The sequence below is a fragment of the Lissotriton helveticus genome, chromosome 7, assembly GCF_964261635.1.
Source record: "Lissotriton helveticus chromosome 7, aLisHel1.1, whole genome shotgun sequence".
Taxonomy (NCBI): Eukaryota; Metazoa; Chordata; class Amphibia; order Caudata; family Salamandridae; genus Lissotriton; species Lissotriton helveticus.
The window spans coordinates 1,720,583,167-1,720,603,873 of NC_136068.1; the positions used below are offsets into that span (position 1 = coordinate 1,720,583,167).

A 20,707-nucleotide genomic window follows, 5' to 3' on the forward strand; every position below is an offset into this window, starting at 1 on the left:
GCGCGCCTGGAGGCGCTTTAAAATCGAGGCCAGCCCCCGCGTTACGGGACGCGCGCGGGCGATGCCGGGCTAAGCCTGGGCCAAGGGCGGGCCCGTTGTAGCCCGTTTGAGACCGTGCGAGACTGGACTGGGCCCCCCCTCTAACTCCTGACATTTAGTGTACTGCCAATATTTGGACTTCTGAAATTGCAGTAAATGTGCTTAGGTTGTATTTCTGTCCATAGCAATGCCTGCCCGGGAGAAAAGAAATAAGACTGTCGATGGGCCTCTGTTATTAGGCACCCTAGACAGTTTTATAACTAGAACGAACTCTGTCATAGACCAGGGGATTATCCTGATGGAAAGGAGGGTGTCACAGGATCTGACGTTTGCTAAAAGATCTTCTATGGGTCACCTGGCAAATGCACTTATGCCGGAACCCACTAAAAGGGTAAATACCACGGACATCGAGGTTCTTATGCACAGCCCTCCCAGTTCGCAGGGTTCTTTTTGTTCCCTGCCCACTCCCAATTCACACACAACAGTGGGGCCGCCAATAGATTTAGAAGTTGTGAAAGTGGTAGCAGAGGCAGCAGTGGTTAGTCCCCAAAACCTAGAAAACACCAGGCAACTTCGAGGAAAAAAGGAAGGGGCATTACCAAAAAGGAAAGCGCCAGCGCATGTTGCTGCAAGCAGCAAAAAACCTAAATCCACTAAGGGTTTGGATCAAACTGCAATGCCAGTCGCTGCAAAACTAGTGGTTGTTTCTAATAATCAACATTCCAGTGTGGAGGGAGGCGGGCTTGTAGATATAACCCAGGACAAGACACGAGGGACTAGTAAAGCCAATTACACAAATAATACACAGGGTAGATCAGGCCCCGAAGGATTTGTTGAGGACTTATCTCTAAATAATGTGGCGTCCTTATTAAAATCCTTACTTGCTCCCTTGGAAGAGAGACATATTGGCATAGAAAAACAGCTAATTAAGTTGGAGTTAGAGGTAAAGAGTTGTAAGGGGGGGGGGGAGTCCAAAAACTTCCCAACAGGTACACCACAAACAATCGTGGCCCCCGTTGGGCAGCCTACACAGAATCACACGCAAGTAGTGGCGCAACCCAGCGCAACCCTCCCAAAGGCAGTAAAAGGTCCCACAACCTCTCAACACACCCCTAGTCTTATGGGCAAAGAAGCTACGCCACTTTCATCACAACCCAAAGCTGTGGGGAGGGACACCTTTGAAGAAATCCCAGGTGGCCGAAACCGGCATTATTGCCTCCACAATCGAACCCGTATGTTATAGTCCTAACGAGAGTGCCTGAATTGATAAACTCTAGCCACAAGCCATTTATTTGTCTAAAAAACAAAGTAGTACACTGGCTCAATGTTAACAGACCGTTACCCCCCCATATGCGAAGTAACATCTTGATGGTCCGCAGGGTTCCCTGGGTGGGGCACACACCGAAAACAATCGCGGGTGACTGTGCTTTGGTTAATTTTAAAGATCCCCGCACGGTGGAGTATATTTGCTCGTGGGAGCAGAACAACTTCAACCCTAACCAAGGGACAACAATAGAAGTTAGACCGCTATCGTTCTTTTTTCCACCACCCATTCACCCGGATACCGCAGGAGTATGGTCATACGTGGGGCATGGACAGGGACAGGGTAGGATGGGTGGATACAGACAGGGGCCACCATACTTAGAGAACTATCTACCATTACACAATAGGTTTCGTCCGCTGGAAATGGTTTACTGACTGACTAAGTCTAAAATTTGCAGCAAGTCTCCAAAGGGGGGGGGGGAATGGAATTCCGTGCTTCCTAAGCAAGACCACCAAATTAATTTGGACTGTTACCCCAATGGAATTATTACACTGGAGTCTAATGTCAGCCTCAATCTAAGATTTAACCCGACAGATATAGTTAATAGTGACAGAGCTCTAATTTCTTTGACTAGTGAAGGGGGCAATTTGAGAAATGAGCCTGCTCCAAGTGTTACTGTAAACAGGGTGCTCACAGGTCACGAAGATTTAACCACGAGCCCCACAGGGGAAAACGGGGCCAAGGTCTTAGCAGGAAATGACGCATTGTTACTAGGGACCCACAATCTCAAGGTATCAAGACCCATGGTGGCTGACAACAAGTTGGCTATCCTGTCATGGAACATTGCTGGGTTAAGATTAAAAAGGGGGGATACGAACTGGGAGGCTTATCTTGCAGCACATCATATTATTGCGCTGCAGGAAACATGGGAAGCCAGAGATAGTTACCATCTGGAGGGATATCAGTCATTTATTAAACTTGCAGCACCTTCCACGATGGGGAGACCCAGGGGTGGCCTTCTGCTGTTATTTAGCCTGAAATTGCAATACAAAGCTGCGTTAGTAGTGACAAGCTCCCTAAATATTTTGGCAGTAAGATTGGAAGGGGACAACCTGCCTACAACCTTAGTGGTCAATTTTTATAATTCTTTTACCAGGGGGGACGAATTAGAGCATTTAAAAGCACTATCAGTTTTTTCGGATGATTATGATGAACACAACAGTAGTTTTTATTATTTGTTAGTGCTTGGTGATTTTAATATTCATGTTTGTCCAGTGAAATGTTTGCAGAATTTGGACTTTGAAAACAACCAACCGGGGAATACTCATTTTCAGCACACAGGGAGTGGATTGTTTCTGGAGAGTCTTTTATCAATACATCATCTGTTTGTCCCAGTACAAGGGGAAACTCAGTGCCCTGTCCCAACTTTCAATGGCCAAGGCAGTGGGTCTATTATTGACTACATTTTTGTGTCATGCCTTCTGAGGGATAAAACAGGTCTTTTAAGAGTTGAGCAGAGAGGTTTCAGTGACCATAATCCGCTCATGTTGACTATCGACTTGAGGGCTTTTAAAAGTGAACCGGTCGCCTCTAACATCTTAAATTCTAATATAGCCTCTAAATGTCAAGGACACAGACTAAGGTGGGAGGTGATCACTCCTATTGAATTCCAGGAAAATATTTACAGGAGCAAAGCTGATGATCTGTCTATATGTCTAGGTGAAAACTCAGACCCAATGGATATTTTGGATGCTGTAATCGCATTACAGATCAGGTAGCTGCTGATTTGACTAGGAAAAGTAAAAATAGGCCTAAGAAACTGAAAAATTGGTTTAATCGAGCCTGTAGTGACACCCACACGGTACTTTTAGAAGCGCTAAAAGAGCCTGGTAAGGACGCGCAGAAGATAGCGGAGGCGAGTGGCGGTTCCTTTATATGGGCGGAGGGGCTACGCCCTCGTCCTTTTTCTGCCCCCTAATTTGTGCTTTAATTTTATTGCACAATTGTGACGAGTGAAAACAACTTTGTGCCAAAGTGCGGCGTGCCAGTAAACTGACTCGGGCTGTCTGATGACTTCAGGCAGCGTTCGCTAGTCAGGTTTATGGCAGGCACAAATCATTAACTCTGGGCATGCGCCAGCAACACAGATTTGCCGGCTGAGGAGCTACAGCCCCGAGGGTTGTGACGTCACCAGCTCGGCAAAGCTATTGAAGTCTTTGCTGAAGGACCTCCCCCGCCATTAAAGCTATTCCTGGGCGCTGACGGCTTCAGCTCCACAGAGCCAGGGCTACACATCAATCATAGCTGAGCAAGCCTCACTGTAGTGTTAACCCCACCCTGCCCTGACTGTGACCAATCAAATTACGGTGTCTGTCAGTTCCCTCCTACTGCCTGTGGGAGCGCGGGCCAGGGCACATTTCAAGTTACTGCTGCTGGCTGTGCACCGTGAAAGTTGTGCTTAGATGGCGCCTGTACCTGAAAGTGGCGCCGTGCAGATTTTGCGTCCGTTGTAATGTACACCAAACACCACCACCCAGGCTTACAGGAGGTGGTTCGTTGGCAGAATTACTGTGGCTGACTGCCACTGCTGAGAAGAACGAAGAACGGCGCCAGAGAGAGATCTGCTGTGTCTCTCCTTGCCATGTACTTGTGGGACGGTGAGGGGATGTATTCTCGAAATTGGAGCCCCTTTCCGCCATTAGATGCAGCGAGAGCTTCTTCGTGGTGAGTGGGTTTATCTGTTTGCAGTGTCAAGGGCAGGTCACGAGTGAAAAGCAAGACTTTGCTGTAGGTTGGTCATTAGCAGCTTGTACAGCTCAAATCAGCTGCGTGCCTTTGGAGTAAAACATCAAAGCCTTGTTCCCCGCAATTGTTATTTATTTAGTGCATTTTTATAAAGCCTGACATTACCCGAAGGTGTCAGAGTGATGTAAAAATAGATTAGAACCAGTTACGTTACAAAATTGTTATTTATTTAGTGCAGATTTAAAAGCCTGACATTACCCGAAGGTGTCAGAGCGCTTTACAATAGATTAGAACCAGTTACGTTACAATGCCCAGTACGCACGTGATGTCTGGATGCATATTCCTGTCAGAGCGGTGGGGGGAGGGGGTTCATGTACAAAAGCTCCATTCCACTCGGGCATTGGAGCCTCCACATGCATTCCTCCGAGCCACAGTCACCCGTTACAGTTGGGCTGCACGCTGCAGAAACAATAGGTAGGCAGACTACGGGGGTTAACTTATGCCTGCACAAACCTGCCTTAACTACAGGCATATGTAATTGGGTCCCTCCTACACCTCTCTTGGTACGGGACATCACTATAAACCTTCTTTTAATCCTCTCCTCCTGTGTGCCTCGATGTGTTTCCTTTCATCAACACACCCTTCTTGCTCTCTTTCACTTACTTCAGGGCCTGCTGCTAATTATCATACCACATTTCTGAGCCTTGCTATCGAGCCACATGCCCCAGGAAGGGTGAGAAGCAGGCCTACCCAGGTCAAACTGAATGACTTTAGAAGCCATCCCAGAATCATCGAATGATCATCCAACTACTCTAGAAGTCATTTCCTCAACATCAGACATCATCAAGCTCTTGAAGTCATCAGCAGAGTTTAGAAACTCAGCTTGATGATTTCAGGACGACTTGAAAATGGCTGTATGATTACTTTACAGGATGTGATTGCTCTTGATGACTTGACGATGATTCTGAATCGAGTATCTGATGATGTTACTTCGTGGCAAAGGGTAAACCTATCTCATTTATAACACAGAGAGCTATGAATACAAAGTGCACTCCAGTGCTTTTGAAAATATACTCTTTCGGTACATACTATTCGAAGTGTTCCCCAACATGTAATTATTTCTTTTGCATTGAAGAACAGGGTAGGTACTGTTATTGGTATTACGCTTCAACATGCAGAGTAAAACAATTTGTCTATATCAAATAAAAAGTTGCACTTAACATTCAATGCCCTCTACAGTACGACGGACCTTCCCTGTGAGACTAACCTTCAGTGCTCACTGATGCCTGCTCCACTCCCCTCCCCTCCTGGTGACCCCCTCCTCCCCCCGCGCCCCCAGGGGGGCCTGCAGCCCCGCACCACCAGTCGCTCCCATTTACCACTTGCACCAGGTGGTAAATTGGAGCGATCATTTGCACGAAATAGCAAATTATGTGTGTCATTTAATTGAGAGAATCCAGTTCGCATAGTAATTCCGTATTCCGTGGATTTACCAAAACATAAATAACGAAGAAACTGTGTGTGGGGGGAGTGAACTGTGCTCTGGCAGGAGAGGGGTGAGAGTTGTATTTATTTATTTATTTGTGCGTTTTTATATAGCGCGGACTTTACCCGAAGGTGTATTTTGAGAAAACACAGTTGTATGTTTTTTGTTTGTGCGCTTGGACATCTGCATTTATTTAAATACATTAATACCAAATTGCACGTCAAAATGGTCGCAAAGTATAAAAATAGATTATTTTACACAAATATACATATGCATAAAAACGAGAAATATTTACAACAGACAGGTTATATAAACATATGACATTATAATAACGTTTTTCACACACAAAAAAGCACATACTAAAAGTAATACAGCGGTAACTCTTCATTACTGAAAGAACAAATTGATTGTATCTTCGGGAATCAAAATGTATCAGTGGGCTATCAAACCCACTGTTGTGCTGCACAGAGCCAACATTTAAGTGGAATCTCTTGGAATGTTTCTTGCAGCATTTTGTTACCTGTGCGATCAACTTGGAATTGCTTTTTACTGTGAAATTATTAGAATGCACGTGAAGATTATTGCATCCTGTAAAGTCACTTAAAAGCTCATTATTGCAATGTGTGGTGTTTTCCTTCGCTGCCTGCGCTGGGCGGTTCATTTCGGTGAGAGTTGGCCTGCCAAACAGATCTACACTTTTATCTTTCGTAAGAAGGAAGCCGGTTGCTGAACTCTGCCCAGACTACAAGGCTGCACTTGAGCGTCTGCGGTCCTCACAGAGGTCTCTTTTTGCACAGGGTGCATAAGTGCCAGCGAGTTACTGTCGACTTTCACAAATTCACTCAGTGCGCTCTAGTCACTTGACCTATATTCATACCTTACCGGAGTTTCCTATCAATTGGACATCTGCATGCAACACCGGGTTAACTACAAGTCCCAGAATGCAATGTTGAAGTGCTTTGAAATGCACTTCCGTTGGCGCCGGAAGTGACGGCATGCCGGAGCGTCGGGCAATCGTTAGGTCAACACCCGTGGGTCAGCAAGATATTTACAAAAGTGGACATGGCGCCTACTCAACCTCTACTTCGAGAGTATTGAAGATTTCTTCAGCGCTTCTCGACCATTTGCATGTTCGTGTGGGAGAAACCCTTATCGGGACAGGAGCAAGAGATCGAATTACTGCTTCTCAGGTAATTGATGGACATGTGGTTTTTGTGGTTCGGGAAGGTTTTGCTTTGTTTAAATTAGCCCTCTAATGAGAAAAGCCTACAGCAAAAGCTTCCGTTTTTTTTTTATTTCTTAAGCACTTGCAGGGCCTAGAAGTAAAGGACAGTGAAACATTAAAAAAAAATCTGAATAATATCTATTTTTAAAGGAACTAACCCAATGCGCAGCACTCTTGAGAGAAATATCGTGCTGTATTTGCCTAAAATAACTCGACATCTTAGCCTCCGGATTGACCTGTAGTTGTGGGCAATGAAAAAGGGAAAACATTTTTACTTTCCGAGGAAAGAAATAACTGGCCTGCAAGAAGATGATTCTCCCACAGTCTGCATTTGTGGGACTATGGAACCGTGCATAGGAGAGAAAGTGGGTTATTTGTGGCAAAACACTAGTCTTGATGACCGCCTAAAGGGTGATTTTATGTAGTCAACACGATGTTCTTCAGCCGTAGATCTGTAGGAAGGCATTTAAGTACACCTTTTGATATGATTTAGATACATTGTTTTTACTCTCTTTTAGTCTCTTGGGCACTGAAGCCCCTCTGCTGCATTATCTAGCTGGCACAACATGCACTCCGGTCTGGACAAGGAAGAGTGGAAATTAACTTCTGGATTTTGTTCTGTGACAAGAAGTAGGCAGTACATATCACGAAAATCTATTCCTGCAACATTACTGAGTGGAATGTTTAGCATTGCACGGTTTGATATCAGCGTATTTAGACTGTCTTAATCCTACAAGCATATTTGATGTTTGCTTCTTGTTACATTCGAATTGATGGCCTTTTAGGTACTCATGTAACTGGTCCTTTCGGTATCAGTTATGTTGGCACTTGAATGTAATTATCACGTCACTCACTCTGGTATGCTTTTTCATGGACAGTGGTAACACCTTTAAAGCGCTCTCATAGGTCTATTAGAACAGTATGAGAGCGCTTGTTGGCATAGCTTAACCATGGGCTTTAGCAGTTCCCCAAGAAGCAAATTGTAAACCAGTAGTGTTAGAGAAAATGTTATAAGATTTAACAACTTGAGGATGTGAGGTATCTTATTCTGTATCACATATTCTGTATTGTAATAATTATTTAATGGCTTCAGTATACATTTTTGTTGCTGAACTGTTCTCTCTCATCATTGATAACTTGTGAGGGGAATGTTTTGAAACTGAAAACTATTAAGGTGGCAGGAAACTACTAGAGAGAAGCATTAGTTATTTCTCAGTTCTCTCCCCATCCTTTTTTCTAACTCACCTCCCTCTTGCCCCTTTTTCAGCTCATTTGACTAAGAGAGTATGGAATAAGTATAATTTTCTTTTAAGTAATTACGTGAAATTTCAAGAACATTATGTGAAATGCAAACCTGTCATTTATTTTTTGACACAAGTGTAATGTGAAATTTGAAAAATTGCACATGATTTAAATTTCACCAAGGCCTGTTTCTGACCCTCCACCCTCTCGAATGCAAATGTAATGGACAATTTCAATTGGAAATGTGTTGTCTTTAATGGCAGTGTGCTTATCACACCATGCATACTCCACTTCATACTACTCCTCTCTATACCACTTCACTCTGCTCCTCTCTATGCCATGCCACTCCATGAAACTCTACTGTAAGACACTTTACAACCCTTCCCCACTATACTCCACCCTGCTACCCCACTACATCCAACTCCACTTCACAAAAATCTACCCTACTTCAATCTACCATACTCTAATTCACTCAATCTACTCTACTCCAATGTATCCCACCCCAACCTAAACTACCCCACTCTACCACAATCTACCTCACCCTACTCCAACCTACCCCACTTCATTCCAATGTACCCCTCTCAAATCCACTCTATCTGCCTTACACTGCCCCACCCTATTCCACTCCACCCCAATCTACCCAATTCCAGTCTACCCAAATATACCTCATTCGACTGTACCCTAATTTACTGCACTCCTATCTACCCCAGTTAATCCACCTCCACCTCTACTCCACTCCAATCTACCATGCTCTAATCCACCCAATCTACTCCACTTCAATGTACCCCACTCTTCCACTGATCTACCTCCACTCTACCATACTACACTCTACCCCAATCCCCCACAATCCACTCTATCCTACTCCAATCCACCCAGTCTACCTCACTTCACTCTAGTCCACCCCACCCATCCCAAAGATACCCAACTCCACTCTACCTCAATCTGCCCCACTCCACATAAATCTATCCCACTCCAATCTACCCTTTCAATCTAGCCTAATCTAGTCCACTCCTCTTTATTCTACCCTATTCCACTCCATCTCCTCTATCCTACTCCACTCTACCCCCTCCATTCCAATCTACCCATCTCTAATCCACCCAATTAACCTCACTCCAAGTACCCTACTCTTCCCTAATGTACCCCGTTCCACCCCCAATATACCGCCCTCCACTCTATCCATTCCGATCTACCCCAATCCACCCAGATCTACCTCACTCCACTGTACACCACTCTACTCAAATCTAGCCCACTAAATGTACCGCACTCTACACCCAAGTAAGCCCACTCAACACCACTACAGGATGCACCCCACTCCAGTCTACCTCACTCTACCTCAATATACCCCAGTACAATCTACCCCACTTTTAACCAATCTACTCCATTCCATGCTACCCAAATATACCCTTTCCTACTCTAAATCAATCTGTTACCTCAATCTACTCCACTCCAAGTATCCCGCTCCACTTCAATTTACCCTACTCCACTCCAACCTACTCTACTCCATTGCAATCTACTCTACTGTAATCCACCCAATCTACCCACTTCACTTCAGTCTGCCCCACCTCACCCAAATCTATCCCACTCCAATCCACCCACTCTTCCCCAATCTACCCAGTATATCTCACTTCACTCAACTCCAATCTACCCCACTCCACCCCAATGTACCCCGTTCCACCTTTTCCTCCATCTAGCCCACTCTACACCACTACTGTCTACCCCACTCCATTCTAATTCACGCTACCGTACTACTATCTAATCCACTGTATTCCACTCTAAATCAATCTACCCTACTCTATGCTACCCCAATCCACTCTACTCTAAATCAACCTACTCCATTCCACTCTACCCCACCCCAATATCAGAAGGGAGCAACTCTGCAGTACAGCTCCTAAGCGGGGCACAGGTGCAAACTAATGCAGGTGTTGTTGCTCTCTATAATGCAATTCTTTCGAACTGCCGTATTGACCGAACATTTAACTTATTCAGTAGTGTAAATCTAAATTTCACCACCCGCACCCTGGGAAAAACTTTACAGTGTTGTACCAAAGGATGCTACAGGGTTCAGATGCCCAGCCAACATCCCACTCTGAGCCCCAACGTCCCCTTGTTCCACAGTGGGGGCTGGAGGTTGAAAGGAGGACATCAATGGTGGGCACATTAGGGTGGTTGGTCGTACACATAACTGAAGAAGGTGTCTTGTTACCTCCAGTTGCTGTTGTGGCATGCGCCTGGGTCCATCAGTTTAACACCAATGGGATGCGGCCTCCGACTGCAGCCCACAGACCACGTGTGGTGTCAGTATAGAAGGGGAGCAATGGCGTCCTAATCACCATACAAATACCAGCCACCTAGGGAAATAACAATTGAATAGCACAGAGAGTTAGGACAGAACAGGCACACCCAGGGTCTGACCCCCTGCGTCCCTCTGAATGGTTGTGAAAGATAAATTGTTCAGATATAAAGAGATAGATGGAGAAATGGAAAACACTTCCCTGACACCTGTAAGGTGGGTGCCACAGAGCACATTGAGGCAGGAAAAGGAGGCCTGGGAGGGGCAGCCACCATACTGACCCTTAATATGAGAGATCGCTGAGGCCAAGCACTTCCGGTGCATCAGTGGTATGTGTATTAGGGGGCATGAATAACACTCAGTACTCCTAACAAGAGGTGAGAGGATATAGTCTTATGGCTAGAGCGGTCGACCTCAAAGCTGGAGAACTGGGTTCGAGTCTCGGCAACGATGCTCAACATCCTGTGATTCTGGGCAAATCACTTAATCTCCTTGCGACTAAAAAAAATTAATGTGCCCATCTGTAACGAAACTGGTGCTCATGTAAAGCGCTCTGATATCTGAAATCTTTGGGTCAAGTTTGCGATATATAAAACTCTTTAAAAAAATAAATAAATAAAAAGGTAGGTTATTACTTAACTTCCCCAAACTTAACAAGTTAGTCCTTCCTAACCCTACAATGTCCTTCATGTTGCCTCTTATACCTTATTCCTCTTTATCGGGTATGTCTTCCTCATTCCTCTTGCTCCTTCACTTCCACTTAGTTGTTTCTTGCCAGGATTCTTCGGTCTTAGCCTCTCCTTCATTCCTCTTCAGCCTCCCTTCAACGCTGCTCTCCCCTTCTGCTCAGCTCTGACTCTTCTGCCTGTAGTCCTTTTTAATACACCTAGTCTTCTTCAGCCTTGCCTCTTCTCCCTTTCTGTGCTTCACATACCCCTACCATTCATCTCCCCATTTTGCTTACTTCATCTACTTCACTGCTGTGACAAACCCCAGCAAAATCAACACAATGGTTATCTTCGATGGTTTTGGGAAATCCTGCAATATATTTCTACATAATTAAATCATTTGTATATGTTTTTTCTAAAGTGTTTGTTTTTATTTTGTATGGTTAATATGCTTTTTTTAGGTTGAGCTTTGGCAGCGTGCAAGCAAGACGTTCTGTAATTGATACAACCGCTTTATTCCTGCCTACAATTGGTTTATTCCAGCATTGAACTTCTTTGCCGCCTTTTTTTTCCTTTGAAAAGTCAGGTGCACCAGTGTACTAGGGCTTGCCTTCCTTATAGCCTTTGTGTAAGAACTTTTGTATGTACCTTTTTATTAATGCTTTTCTCCAGTCGCTGCTTCTGCCCGTTTTGATTCCCCTTCTGCTTCGCATTACAAAGCTCTCTACCCAGCATACGAGCGCACACAGCACCTACAGCAGTGGTCTTTTCCCCATTAATGCTTAGGTTATTTTTTGTTGCTTTATGCCCTCTTCATGATGCCATGCTTCTTGTTTGGACGACATTTGCTAATCTGTGTGTAATAAAGTAATGCAGCAGTAGCGCAGACACAGCCTCCTTCTTTCCGAGCCCTTTCCTTCCTCCACAGCAGTCAGCAAGCTGCAACGGATGGGTATGATTGAGATGCCACACAGCATGCCACGCCCACCCTGGCTTCTGGGAGAGGCCTTGTCCAGAGACCATGCCGTTCGCAAGCACACATTAGGTAAACCTAATCAGTGCAACGATTTAAAACATGCATTTCAGCTGTTGCAGAGTTAAAACTGACATTTGCTGTGGCAGCGCACAGTTAACCCCTTCCACACTCATGACGAGCTGGGCTCGTCATGAGGTAGCCTCCTGCTACGCTGATGACGAGCCCAGCTCGTCATGTAACATGTGTTTTTGTTGTTTCCAGCACACAGCGGGAAAATGCATAGCATTGATGTGGTTAATTATGTTTATAAAGCGAAAGGAAAAAAAATTACCTTTTAAATTGCACAAGAGGAGAGGCAAGACAGGGCGGTAGCCCAAATAATTATTTTTATATTGGAAAAAGTGTGTATAAAAGCAAAAAGTAAAACTTTGTATTGTGATGCTGTCCTTCTGTAACTCCACTAGCCCCTACTCCTGGTGTCAGGGCGGCTTCACTGAACGCAACCCAAAAAACGTGGCACTATTTATTATTGTTTTGTCTCCCTAAACGTTACTGTGTAACATAGGCAAGTTCTGTGGGTGAAGCCAGAGTATGAAGCATAGACCAGTGACCCCTTATAAATGTAAGCTCTTGTGTCTGGCACAGATCAGTGCTCCACATCTAGTGTATATAGCATGAATTAAATGTGTTCTATACAGCTAAGCACTGGTATATTTTATTTGAGCACCTTCGGCCAGGGCCCTGCTTTTTCTTAGCCTGGTTATGCACCATGGCTGAGAGCCCTAGCTTTGTTTGCCTATATCTGCAGAATGGGCAGTGGCCCTGTTTGTGAGCTTAGTTATTCACCTTATGGTAAAAGAAGTTATATTTATAATTGCAAAAACAATGCGAGGGACTAACCTTAACAAATGCCACTGTAGCACTCAATTAGACCCCCAAAATTTACATCCTAGTTAATATTAGGCAAAAAACATATTTTCCTAGATAGGATGTAGTATGAAAAATCTACACAAAAAGGTGCTGGGTCAGATAAGAATATAGCGTGTCCTTAAGAAATCAGGAAACTAACTTACATATATTTCCTCTTTATATCCAGCCCGTGCTAAATAAGGGAAACAAAAGAATAACTGTTTTTCCACTCTCCGTGGATCAGATAAATCAGATAAGTAACTATGTCCTTCTAACCATATATAACATCATCATCCTACCATATACCTGGGGATTCTTTGGTTAAATATATCTTTCTTCTCCCATTGTATTCTGTACAGGACCAGAGGCTAAAGAAACTCCGGCGCGAAGAAACAGAGTTACACAAGCAGGTACCTCCGGAGAGGGAACATGGATGCGGACAGGAACCCGGAAGAAGAGATCAACGACCTGTAAGAGGAAGACCCGCATGAAGGAGCCGTAACATGTCAGAGACGTCCAATCAAGGTACCACAAATTCCCGACTGCGGGACAACAGGACCGCGCAGGTAAGTCGACAACACAAAGGGAGTGCGGGAAATGCTAGGCAGGTCTGTGACTGGACGCGAACCACGTTCTTGTCACGGACCGACCAATGTATCCGCAGTTGACTCCACCCAGCTCTCTGTCTGCAATATAAGCGGGCATGACTGACAATGCCCGCACCCTGCTCTCTTTGAGCCTTGTTCTGTCTAATGCTGGCTGTTTAGGGCCTTGTTTTTTGTGAACCAGCTTCTGTGTCATAGATTATGGCCATCTTCAGTATTACCTGTTTTAGATGCTGAAAGGAGGATGTAGAATGGATCCTTGTTCAACAAATTTGAAATGCTTTGATAATTATGGAACAGATAGATCACTGGTATCCTGGAAAGCTATCACTCTGTCTTGATAGTATTTCCAGAGGCATATTTGTTTGAATGAGTGGTGAAGGGGCTTGGTGCCACAGTTATGCAACTGTAAAGGGACAACATTGACTCAGTCAACTGTTAAATGCCAAACTTGTCACTTCCCCAAGCTGGAAAAGAACACACAGGATATCTCTCTCCTGTCTCTGGATGTCTTAGACGTCCATTTCTGACCTGGACCATCACTTGGCCATGGGAAAGCCACTGCAACCGTGGCTGTGCATTGAGATTCAGTCTTACAAAAATGTTTGAACCCATGCAGTGATATTAACTTTCTCGTGCTACCGTGGCAAAAATGTTAAAGTATGTCCATGTGCTAATATATAGCGAACCCTTAGTTTTTCCAAGTTTTTCTCAGCCAGTAAGACTAAGCAACTTACAACCTAAAAAAAGAAATAGCAACTGGTGACCTGACATGATATATCCATTGTCCATGGTCTAGAACAGAGTTGTGCCCTGTTCCTTATAATCATGAGTCCATTAAGTTATGTGGTCAGTGCCCCATTCCGCATGGCGGTGAACAGTGCCATGGGGCAAACTTGCCTTGCTTTGCTCTTACTAAGCATGGCCTCATGGCTCTGTTTGCACTTGTCAACTGGTATTGGGGGGTTCTGTTGCCCAAACAACCACAAACAGAACCACACGCAGCCACTACTGGCACAATTTCTACTCTGATTGATTTAGGACTATGAAAATACATGAATATATATACAGTGTTAAAATATATGTTTGCATATGTGGTCCTGGATCATATTATTGTACATGCACTCCTTCACACTTAACTAACAGCCGTCTGCAAAAGAGCCATGGGGGAGGGGTTGTAACTCATTGAGAATTTGCACTACAAATGCCATGCAAATCTGGTGCATAGCCTTGAGTTGGGATTTAATTTCAGCTCTCCCGATAATTAGATCAGTTGCCCTGTTCCTAGCATTAGGTTGTAAGCTCCTATTTGGATTTCTGGTCAGTATGGTAAATTTTTAGACTGTTTTCCAGATAAGAATACTGTAAGTAGAGTTCAGTCTAAAAATGGCTGCCTCCATGATGGTTTTGTAAATGAAATCTGATATTGATTGCTTTCTGTTTGCAGAGGAAGCGTGACAGCATCTGGTGAACAGCGGTGGTTTCTTCACTTGGACAGGTGAGTCTTCTTTCTTTCTACCTGCCTACCTCTTCATCAATGCCTTGCTCTCACCATTACCTCTTTGACCAAGTAACCTTAATGTTAAACTTATGAACCCTTTTAAGCATATCTCATCGGGCACACTATATGAAGTAAAAGGATTGGAACATTTTAAAGACAGCCCAGTCCTATTAAAAACCTAAAATAGTGGTGTTAACATGTTACTGATGTATGTTAATTTCTTTTTCCTCCAGACTCAATGAAGTCTATGTGCACGGATAAAGGCTGGCCATCACTGGGAAACGGAACTATGAGAAGGAAGCTGGCTATAAAGATTTGCAATACTGGAAGAGGACTAAAGAAAACTCTGAATCTAAAAACAAAAATTGAAGTTGCTGGCTTTCATTAAGCCTTTTTGTTCTTTTTGTATTATTCTAGCATTTTTCCCCTCTTGAACAGTGTCCTGGACTTTCTCTATGTTCTCTTGTTCAGTATCCTGGCTCCTATGAGGCCAAAGGTGTGTTTTATATCAATAAAATTACATCTTAACACATCCCCTTTGATGCTTTTTCATTTAACCATTACTTTTTTCAGTCTTTTGCCACTGGTCACCAAATTAAACAGCTTCAGCTAATGCTCTGTACCTCAAAGTAAGGCAAGTCCCAGTGAGTCAGGAGTATGAGAGTAGCTGCACAAGTTGTTAATCTTATCTGAATGCAAAATATAACATTGTTGAAGCCACAACATTTGTATGCATATGGTCTTGCTACAGCACAAAGCTAGCCAGAAGGAATCTTTCTAAGGTTTATTTTGTACAGTGCACCCATCTCACAGTAGAGTTTAAAAAATAATCTTTCCAGAGTAGGAGAATATTGATGTTATAATTGGGACCAGATTTATGGAAGTATTGTTTTTGGTTTGCTTAAGCTTTATAATGCGGACTTGACACACAATCTTTTCAGGATTTATAAACCAGAGCAAATTGGTATTTGTTACAACACTCATCCACATGGGAAAAGTTTTCAGGTTTTTCTAGGCATAGTATTTTTTGTACTGCAAGGGGGCCCTTCCAGTAAAAAACCTAAGCTAGACACCTTTGCACCATAGTGCAAACGCATGTCCATGGTGCTCGACTGCCTTATGGTGCAGTGGTGCAAGGGAGAGGTGTAGACATGGCACTTTCCTGATCTCACCCTGTGATGCAACGCAGCAAATTTGGGTGTTGTGCTGCGTTAAGTGACACTTTTGTAAATCTAGGCCTTACTTTGGAACTCATGGCATTGCAAATAATTCATGGTATTGTATAAAGAGGGCATATTGCATCCAAGAGACCTGTTTTTGACAGGAAGGTCCATTGAGGAGGTGAGACTCTAAATATTTCCCTACAAGCAAATCCATATTCCTAAACTAATAGTGGGACCCTGCAAGGGAATACTGGCAGTCGGCTAATGTGCTTGTAACATGGAATTTTTACGGTGTAATTCAGCCCGTAAAGATTTATTATTGATCCACAGTCACGCTAAGTTATTCATTAAATCACCTGGGAGCTATCTACACTTGGTTTTTCATAGCCATCTTAAAGCCCTTATGTAGTCATTGTCTAGTAATCCACGCTCATTCTGTAGTTGTCCTAATATAATCCTAAAGAATCTATGCTCATTTTTGAGTTATCATTAAATTATCCTGGAGTAAACCACACTCATCCTGAAATTATCATGGGGTCATTCCAGAGTAAGCCACTTCCAATAGGATCATCCGGGAGTAATTCACACTCATCCTAAAGTTGTCAATTAGTATTCGTGGAGTTGTAAAAGGTAATCACTCCCTGCCAGTGGAAGTCATCAGAACACCATCCTAGAATAGTTTTTGTGATTACAGTAAGAGAGTCATCAGAACACCATCCTAGAATAGTTTTTGTGATTACAGTAAGAGTCATCCCATTTAAATTTTTTTCCCTGTGGGCAGACTTCAGGATGGTTTGGGATGACGTCCCCAGATAATTGCAGGAGAAGTCATCCAATGACTTCAGAATCACTCCAGGATGATCTTCCTTTTTGACCAGGGTACTGCAGTGCCGCCTGTGGTTTACCAAGCTTCCGTTTTACTGGCAGAAGGCTGCCCTTCACAACAATGCTCAAGGAATCGTTTTTTATTAACTCTGGTGTGTGGGATCAGGTTGGGGTTCAGACATTGCCGGAGTTGTTGTAGGGTTGGCGGGGGCTCAGGACCTGTTCCTATGGCCCATGCCTGTTTGATTTTCAGAAAGGAGGAGTTTCCTGCAGGTCATATCTGATTCGGCTTGAACAGGGGTAATTTTCACACATTTGGAGTTGTAATCCCATACAGTAGACCTGCTTTTCACACGTTTATTTTAGGCGCCATATCAAGATCGTGTGAGTCTGGGCACATTACTTAATCTCCCTGTGGCTACAAAAATGAATATGTTGTTCTGTAATAGCTGGTGTTCATGTAAAGAGATTCAGAAAAGGGGGTGGTGATGAATCGTTCATGTAAAGCGACAATACTTTCAGGTTGATATTACGCCATATAAAACTGCAAAAAAATAAACATAAACCTGTAAAGCAACAAGTAATAGTTGCTTGCCTTTACTGGCCAGAGAATCTTTGCGATGTTGTGACATTTTTATTGCATAAGCACACAAAGAAGCACACAGGGTTAGGGATGGAGACTTAATACGAGCTACAATAGGCCAAAGCCTAAATAATGGGTCTGATGCCTTTTTATCCTCGCATTCCATGTGTACTTGCCCTGTACTGTACACATTTCCAGCCCGGGTTAAAGTCCCCTTAGATCTGTGCAATTAACTGTGGTTTTGCGTTTGTAGGCCCCATAGGCGCTGGTTTGCAATGTAGTGCTGCAGCCCTTCGACACAACTAAACAAAGCACTTTTTTCTTTAGTGTTTCTTAGAAATAGAAAACCAAGAATAAGTCACAGCACATTAAAGCACAAGTTCTTTGAGGTAAAGCTGATTGAATCGCATGCATGATTTAAAAAATTGCATGTTTACTTATTTATTTTTCCAACTCAGTTGTTTGGCAATCATTGTAGTGGTTTTTATATAGCACCATTGAAACCCATCAGTGATAGAGTGCTTTACACAGAAAATAGTTACTTTAATGGAAATGAGGCATAGGTGAAGACAAAGCAATCAGATTTTTTAAAGGTACAGTAGGGATCAGATTTACAACATTATGCAAACCAATTCTAGGGGTGGTGATGAGGATGGGTGGCTTTCAGCGTTCATCTGTCTAGGATCAATAACATGGTTATTATGGTTTTACTGTTTTCAATATGGCCTGTTCTCTTATTTTAGGTGTTGTATGTGTAATGTGTTGGCTTACGGAGCATACAGTGCTCCTACCATCCTTCATTGTGACTCTGCATGTGATTCTTTAAAAAATTGTCTCTTAGAACTTTAGTGATTGCTACTTAATTCAGATGGGTCTATAATGTTTTATCCACTTTTGACACATGAAAGGCAATGTTTTCCACTCAGATAATCCAGATATTGGGGCTGCAGTTTGCAACCAGAGATGTGAAGTTTGACCTTAAGTCTATTTTAAATGCTGAATGTAGTAATGTAGTATTAAGAGAACTGGGGAATATTAGATCTGTAGGTTAAGCAACCACTGCATCGCATTGCATTATCAGCTCGAGTGAACCCCCATGTTGTTCATTACGTGACCACAACGAGACTATGAAAGTTTGTTTGCCTGACATGTGGTGTGAAGGTGAATAAAGTAATGACGCATGTTGTTTGCTTCCGGCAGTCACTGCACGCGCTGGCACTGATCTCCTTTGTGTGTGAGATTTCCGTAATCTCACTTTTGTTTTCTTATTGAGACCTAGAAGAGCAAAGAGCAGTGATTAATTTGGAACACACATAGGTGTCGGTGCCCAAAATGGTTCTAAGGAGGCCGCCACCCACTTTTAACCCCTGGTTTGGCCCACATTCGAATGGTAGATGTGGGGCAGGGGGTGTGGGTGTGTGTGTGTGTGTGTGGGTGGGTGTGTGTGTGTGTGGGGGGGGCGGTTGTGTGTGTGTGGGTGGGTTGTGTGGGGGGGTTGTGTGTGGGGGTTTGTGTGGGTGGGTGTGGGGTGTGTGTGTGTGGGGGGGGTGTGTGTGTGGGGGGGGTGTGGGTGGGTTTGGTTGGTTGGTCTGCCATGAGCAAGGACCTAAAACTTAAATTATAAACAGTAAGGTAGCTATACGTCATCCTTGTCCTACTAATGAGTAATCCTATTAGTGAGCACTTACCTGCTGGTACATCCAACCAAGTTAATTTTGTTTGTAAAGCGCACACTGTTACTAGTTAAATTGCTTCTAGGAGGTGCTTTCGAGAGCAGCACCAGTACGTGTGAGAGAGGTTTGCACTCAGCGCTTGTGATTGTATGCTGCATTCATTGGTTGGTGTTGTCTTCCCTGCTGTGGTTACAGTTGTGGTCACTGCGTTGGTCTCTACCCTGATGGCACCTTTGATCACTACTGGAGTCCTGTTATATCATTAGCTCTGTAGTACTTGCAGCCGTTGTTACTGCTGTTGCATCAGTTGTTGCTACAGTGGTGGTGGCAATTGTCGCATCGGTTGTGACTCAATCGAAACTGTTGATGCTATTATACTCCACTGGTGTGGTTACTACTGTGGTCGCTGCTGTTGTCCCTGCAGTGCAGACAGCGGTTGTTGCTTGTATGGTCCTTGTCATGATGGAAGCTGTGATTGCTTCATTGGTAACTGCTATGACAGCACATGTGTTACTGCTGTAGTGACAGCTGTTGTTGCCGCTCTGGTCCCTTCTGTGGTGATAGATGTGGCTACTACTGTAGTCTCTGTTGTGAATGCTCACTCAAGTCACTGGGAGTACCGGGGGCAGAATGTGTGTCAGGAAAACTGCATATTTCAGTCGCATAAAGGGACTGTTTTTCATTGCTCTTACGAATGAAAAACTCAATTCAAAATGTACAAGTGCTCAAAAAAGCCCCGAAATCCCCTGTTTATATTTTCCCAGGCATTCTCATGTTTGCTGTTAAATGAGATCTTGCTAACGCAAAATCTGTCTCTAGCAGACCTGATAAGATGTAGCCAGGGGCCACAAAGGTAGAATGCAATTTTCATTTTAAAGGGCCAGTAAAGCATTTTATCCCGCTCAGTAAACTGTTCCTTTCTCTAGCTGTCAGTACCAAACAGAGTCGAGCTTCATCCCCATTCAGGGAAACATTCTGTTTACAAATAATGGAAACAGCTGGCAGCCGAAGTGGAATATTTCCGCGTAGCGTATGTAAACACAATTCCCTTTTTCAAGTGCTACTGAATAGGTTTTCATATTATGGCAGGCAGGCATTAGCTCAACTCTAGCTTTTCATGATGTGTGAGTAGTGAGACAGACCGACCCTCTGTTATAATCCATGACAATGTTGTTTGTAAGGCGCACGCAACATAATTGAACTGCTTCTATGTGCTTTTCTGAACAGAAACGGTATTAAGTGTGAGGGTGGTTTGCATAGAGGGGGCTTTTGGGATTTTAAGGCAGGCAGGCAAGCATTGCTGGCCGGGTTAGGTGGATCGACTCTAGCTTTTCATGGTGTGTGACGAAGGGACTTCACTGCCCACAGGGCCACTGCTGTAGGGTTACTTGGCGATCTGCTTTGGGTCCAACACTTAGGGTTGAGCCTCTGGACATCAACAGCAAAAAGGGGTCTGGTTGTCAGAGGACAGTAGTCGCTGACTGCCCAGACGCCCCTAAAAGGACAGGCGCTA

General features: G+C 43.8%; 3 long non-coding RNA genes across 4 annotated transcripts in view; 2 read left to right on the forward strand and 1 right to left on the reverse strand.

Moving 5' to 3' along the window:
- The window catches only part of LOC144770700 (uncharacterized), a 93,230-nt gene that overhangs the window by 8,366 nt on the left and 64,157 nt on the right, over window positions 1-20,707 (forward strand). The gene's annotated exons all lie outside the window — the stretch shown is intronic.
- The window catches only part of LOC144770701 (uncharacterized), a 45,299-nt gene that overhangs the window by 6,857 nt on the left and 17,735 nt on the right, over window positions 1-20,707 (reverse strand). The window lies entirely within an intron of this gene.
- LOC144767638 (uncharacterized) lies at window positions 6,575-15,472 on the forward strand. Of its 2 annotated transcripts, XR_013598291.1 has the most exons (4): window positions 6,575-6,724; window positions 13,204-13,410; window positions 14,897-14,947; window positions 15,184-15,472. It is a non-coding gene; the product is annotated as an uncharacterized LOC144767638 (long non-coding RNA). The 2 variants fall into 2 exon arrangements; XR_013598290.1 differs by lacking the exon at window positions 6,575-6,724 and having other exon boundaries at window positions 12,973-13,410.